Source organism: Otolemur garnettii, unplaced genomic scaffold, assembly GCF_000181295.1.
Source record: "Otolemur garnettii isolate 467f Iridium unplaced genomic scaffold, OtoGar3 scaffold00009, whole genome shotgun sequence".
In the NCBI taxonomy this organism is placed as follows: domain Eukaryota; kingdom Metazoa; phylum Chordata; class Mammalia; order Primates; family Galagidae; genus Otolemur; species Otolemur garnettii.
This window is the reverse complement of record NW_003852404.1, coordinates 6,188,313-6,194,366: the sequence shown is the minus strand read 5'-3', so window position 1 is coordinate 6,194,366 and position 6,054 is coordinate 6,188,313.

Here is a 6,054-nt window from a genome sequence, read left to right as displayed (position 1 = left end):
TTCCCAAGTAACTGGGACCACAGGCGCCCGCCACAGCGCCCAGCTATTTTTTTGGTTGCAGCCGTCATTGTTGTTTGGCGGGCCTGGGCTGGATTCGAACCTGCCACCTTAGGTGTATGTGGCTGGCGCCTTAGCCACTTGAGCCACAGGCACTGAGCCGTGCTCATTGTTAAGTAATGAGTTACCTGGATAGTGGCTGTTGTTGTGGAATATACTGTTGTGAGAAGTATATTCCACAACAGTCCCGTGGGCATGTGCAAGCGTGTGTGTACACATACACACACACACACATACACACACACAACCCTTCCTGAGCGAGAGAAATAAGTTTTTCTGCTCCAAGCCCTGGTTTCTGAAACTCAGCATTGGTAGGGGGTGGGGTGCTCAGGCGAGCTGCAAATGACAATGGCAGGAGGGGGGAGAGGGGGAGCTCCTTTGCAAAAGTACTTTTTGATCTGCTCTAACTGCCACTATAGAGAATTAGATGGAATTCATTTTTATGATGAAGGAATTAATGGTTATGGAGAGAATCGGGTTCAGGTGGAAGACTTGAATCCAAAGAAGGGAATAAAGCCTTGAAATTCAAATGAAAAATTATTATATAAGCATAAAGGAAACCTATTTTACACCTGTAAGACTAAATGTATAAATATGAACCAACTGCTCCCTCTGGGAAATGGGGATTGTGCTTTTAATTCACCTAGACAAATATGCGGTGCATTCTGCCTTCCACCTATACATTTCAATGAAGACCTGGCACCTGCCGGGGGCTCCTGAGTACCCCCAGACTGGCCACCTCCTCCCAGAAGGCTAAGCACTTTCAGGCCAGGCAAAAGCCCTCCGTCCTCCCTAGAACCTTCAGAAAGCAAGTGAGCTCCTGAGACTGCAGACTCCTTGAACAAGGTCATCTCAAAGGCTCCCTCCCAAAGTGAATGTTCTCTGGTCCTCCCGTCCCCCACCCACAGCAGGCAGTATATAAAATCTACGGTCATCAGAATGTTTTAGCTTCATTCATTCACCCAGTGACACCTTCTGAGCACCTGCCACGCGCCGGTCTCTGTGCTCAATCATCTCGTTTACAAAAAGAGAAACTGAGACCTCAAGAGGGAAAAAAAAAAAAGGAGCTTTGGAGAACTAGAGACCTAAGTTAAAATTGCTTCCCTCTCCCCTGGTAACTGTTTGACCTTGGGCCAGTCTCTGAGCCTCCCTGAATCTCAGTCTCCTCCTCTGTAAAACAGAGGTGCTGATACCCACCACAGGGATCAGACGGGCCTGCTGTCCATTGTGTGGCACAGAGCAAGCATGCAGAAATGCTAGTTAGGGGTAGAGGTGCTCAAGGTCAAAGAGCAATATGATCATTCAACTTCTCGCCTTATTGAGCCCTGCCTGCATTCTTCCAGAGACCAGGCTCACCCCTAGAATTGCAGAGACAAATACAGAAGAATCCCAGTGGCTGACTCTCAAAGAAGAGGAAATCGAGGAAGCTGGCTTGTGCTGACTGCCCACTACAGACCAAACACTAGGCAGGGTGTACCTCTCAACTCCCATCACTGTTATTTAAGACAGCACTGGGGGCCGTGTTCTGAGTTCCGTCTGAGCACTGCTCACCACACGTAGCTGGCCAGTCCCCGTCCTGATGGGCAAGGAGCAAGTGTCCAATTAACCTACGTGGAAACCTCAGCCCACAGAGAGCACGCCAAAGGTCCAATGTCACATAGTCAATCATGACCACCCCAAATTTAAGCCTCTATCTTCCAGCCTTTTCCCAAGTCCCAGTGTCCTGTTTGTGCTTGGATCATTCAATCACTCATTCATTCATTCACCCAATGACTATTTATTGAACATCTGCTATGGCACTTAGGATACAGCCATGAATACACACACAAGTACCCTTGCCCTTGTGGAGCTTCCGTAAGCTTCCATCAAGTTCTTTGCTCCTGCACCCAGGGGAGCAAAGAAAGACCCCTTCCCACTGAGTGAACCATGATAGAGGGAGGGGGCTTCCCAAGGAGAGGAGGAGGCAGGAGCCCTGGGGACCAAAGGAACCCGATTCCAACAGCTTCCTCTTAGCAACAAGTCAATCTGAGGTGTCATATAGGCAGTGTTTGATCTTTTCACCCTCATTCCCAGCATGCCCCCACTCCCTAAAAAGCCTAGGGGGTTGGAGAAAAAGTCAGTCTGGGCTTGTGGACTTCCTTGGAACTTGTGCTCAGCCCTGAGCTCCAACCCAGCCAGCGCTGGGCCCACCCTGCCTTTGATTTGTTTAATAAAAGTGTTTTGCCAGTTCTGTAGATGCTCAGCTGTGATAAGGTAATTGTCCAAGGGTAAAGTCTACAACCCGTAGATGCTGGATGCGCAGTGTAAATTGAACTTGGAGAAGTGATCTGCAGGGGCCAGAGAAGGCAGCCCAGCAGCACCATTCTGACACTTGGTCTTTGTTCAGGCAGCTGCGAGCTTGGGAGGAGGCTTCCCTCTGAGGCTCTCAAATGGTGCCAAGAAACAGAAATTCCCATTACACACCCTCATGTGTACACACGTGCATACCTATGCACTAGCCAATATGCAGGCACTCACACACGCTGTCACATACTCTTATACAAGCACACACACACTCTCAGCATCTGTACAGATGCATTCCAGTACAGGCAGTCACCTTCATCCTAGTTCATTTCCTTTAGGCCACTGGGCCCAGATTGTTTGGAAAGGGTATTCCTCTGGTCTTGGAAAGGCCGTTTTCCCACTCCAGAGATGGAAAGGAAAGAGGGATTGCCAGTGACAGGCAGAGAGGAAAGGTTTTTATAGATACTGGGACCACCCTATAAGGATGGCCTCACCTGCATCTCTGAAAACCAGTGGAAAAGTGGTTAGCAGGGCTCAGCGCCCGTAGCACAGTGGTTACAGCACTAGCCACACACATTGCAGTTGGCGGGTTCAAACCCAACCCCGGCCAGCTAAACAACAATGACAACTGAAACAAAAAATAGCTCAGTGTTATGGCGGGAGCCTATAGTCCCAAGTATTTGGGAGGCTGAGAGGCAAGAGAATCGCTTAAGCCCCAGAGTTTGAGACTGTGAGCTGTGACACCACGGCACTCTACCAAGGGCAACAGAGTGAGACTGTCTCAAAATAATAATAATAATAACAATAAGTGGTTAGCAGGAGAGGGGGACCTTGAGTAGAAGGAGGAAGAGGAAGCCCAACAGTTCCGGTAAGTGAGAGAGACATCTTGGCACCTGCTGGGTCTCCCTCTGGCCTCCAGCCTCATTTGTCTTTATTCCCAGACAGGTAAGAGGCTCCTGGGACCAGCCTGAGAAGAGGAGGAAGAGGAAGAAATAGAGAAGAAAGGAGAGAGGAGAAGGAGGAAGAGGAAGAAGAGGGGAAGAGAAAATAAGGAAAAGAAAGAAGCGAGGGGAAGAAGGAAGAGGAGGAAGAAGAAGGAAGGGAGGGAGGAGGCCCACCTGAGAGCTTATCGAACATTAGGCCTGGGGGAAATCTGCTTATCGTTATTTACCTTGAGAAATAGAATCCCACACATACTATTTTATTTTTCTGGAGAAAATAAAAATATCGAGCCTTGGTTTCCCTTTCCTGCCTGTTCAGGATTGGCCGATTATTTCAAGGTCACTCTTAGGAGAGCACTACTTAGTAAAGGGAAACATACTAATAAGAGATGGGTGGGGGGAGTGGAGAGAAGGTGTTCTTCAAACATAGCACTGAGGGATGGCGGCCTGGAACCTGGAGGGAGCCTCTGGAGAGTCCTTTGTTCCTTGATATTCCATTTCTCTCCTCACCCCCACGGCCACCCCCTCCTCTCTCATTATCAAACATTTGAAGACTGAATAATTCCATTTGTCGATGTCTTTGGCCTCTTCCAAAGCAGAGCAGAGCAGGCCTGAGCCTCTGAACATGCAAAAGGCCCCTGCCGAAATCAAAACCCCTGGTTTTCAAGGTGGATTTATTACCCTTTAAAGGCAGATTTATTGGGTAATTGCATTCAAAAAGTTCTCCTCGTGCACAGGGGTCTGAAATAAAGAGTGTCCCCTCTCTTGGGCTGGGGGAAGAGGCCACTGGCCACTTGGGGGCAGGGAGAAGGGAGTCCCATTGTGACCTGAGTCTCCTGCTTGCCATCAGTTCACAGTCTGGGGAGGGAGAGGTAGAGAGAGGCTAAGTTTCCCCAGCTGAACTCAAGCTGGGGTCTTGTTTCTGTACCTTGGGCCTGTTTCTTTCTCTAATGAGGTTTGGGAGGTTCAATTGGAAACGTGGAAGGAAAAATTATTATTAGGATTGTTGATGCCCTTACAAAGGGGGAAGGGGACTATAGAGACTTCAGACCAGACCAGGAGAAGTAAAGGTAGGGGACCAATGTCCAAGCCAGAGGGCACTGGAAGAGAGTGATTTCTGGGGGCTGAGGGCAGGGGCTGGACCCAGAGATGCACCCTTAGAACCAAGTGGAGGAACAGGATCCCTTACCCAAGGCCTCTGCCAAGCCCATGTGGACCAAAGGCTCTTCCCAGGGATTCAGGTCTGAGTTGCAACCCAGAGGGCGATGGAGGCCCATACATACCTCAGGAAACCATGGAGATGGGGGAGGTGGAGACAAGACAGAGTCCCAGCGAAAAAAAAAAACGCTAGAGTGAAGTCAGAAAGGCAAGGAGGAAAGAGAGAGAGAAGGATGGTCTCCAAACAGATGGAAGAAATCATAGGATAGACTTGGGGGATGGGGGGGAAAGGGGACAAGACAGAAAAAAGGGAGAGAGAGAGAGAGAGAGAGAGTGAGTGAGGCAGAGAGGGAGCGGAGCTAAAGGAAAACTTCTCACAACAGAGGCTGGAAGTCTTAAGAGTTAATTAATGCGTACACGGGGAGTAAAGTTTGGGGCGAGGGGCTTGGCAAAGAGAAAAATGAGGAAGAGAAATCCAACCCCCACCCCAGCTGCTGCCTGCCAGCCTGAGTCTCCAGGTGAACCCCCCCTTTCCCCTGCTGATGTGAAATCGCCATTTCACCCGCCACACTTCTTAATTGTTGCAAAAATCATTTGTGAAATTGGTCTCCAACAGGCAAGAACGGCCACGCTCATTCCGACAGACAACCCCCCTCCCTCTCTTCCCCCACTGTGCCTGCCCCGCCGGACTCACGGAATCCCCAAGCTGCCAAAGTGCAAGGTTGGCTCAGCCAGCACTGGGTCTGGGAGAGCCTGCTCCCCGCCGTGTCTTGAGTGGAACCGCCACTGGCAGTCTGTGGGGGCAGCTGGAAGATGAAGAACCACCCCAAGGGCAGGTGACCCCAGCATTGGGCATCTGAGGTTCCGAGGATCCCTGGTGATGGCTGACGGGCGGGTGGGCCCTGCACTTAGGTGCCAGGCTGTATGCTCGTCCCATTTGGTTCCTGAGACTGCTAGCGCCTGCTGTAAAGGAGACAGAGTCTTCCAGCCTTCTGGCTCTCAGGCTGCAGTCTCCACAGGCTGTTTCTCCCTAGGGAAATTGACCAAAACACACACTCACACCTTCCTGACCCCGTGCTTAGAGCTATGTCATGGGAACATGGACATGACCCCACAACATAAACACAGACAGACTTTCACTTAGAAACGCACCTTTATTCCTCCTGACCCCAAACAGACCCACCCATAAGCCCACTTGCACCTAAACACACACAGACTCAGGCATAGGCCCATAGTCACCACAAGGACACGGGTCCTTTCCACACACACAGAGAAGAGGGGTGGTAAAACCTTCCAAGTAAGAAGGGAAGTCAATGATGCATGGATGGATGAATGAATGGGCAAGACGCATATTTTGTTTATGTGTGTGTGTGCCCACGCACACTGGTATGGATATATTATTGTGGATACATTGTGTAACCTGTATACAAGGAAGACTGAAAGAATATAAATTCACCTCTGGAAGTCAAGGCAGACCAGAACCCGCAGCAATGGGGGGGTGCTGAGAAGGGGGTTACCTTCTTCCCTGCGCAATTTCTCCCTCCCCAATCTCTGTGGGGTGAGGCTCCTGTAACTCAGGCAGCCTGGTCCAGGCAAGGCACCCCCGTGCCATCGT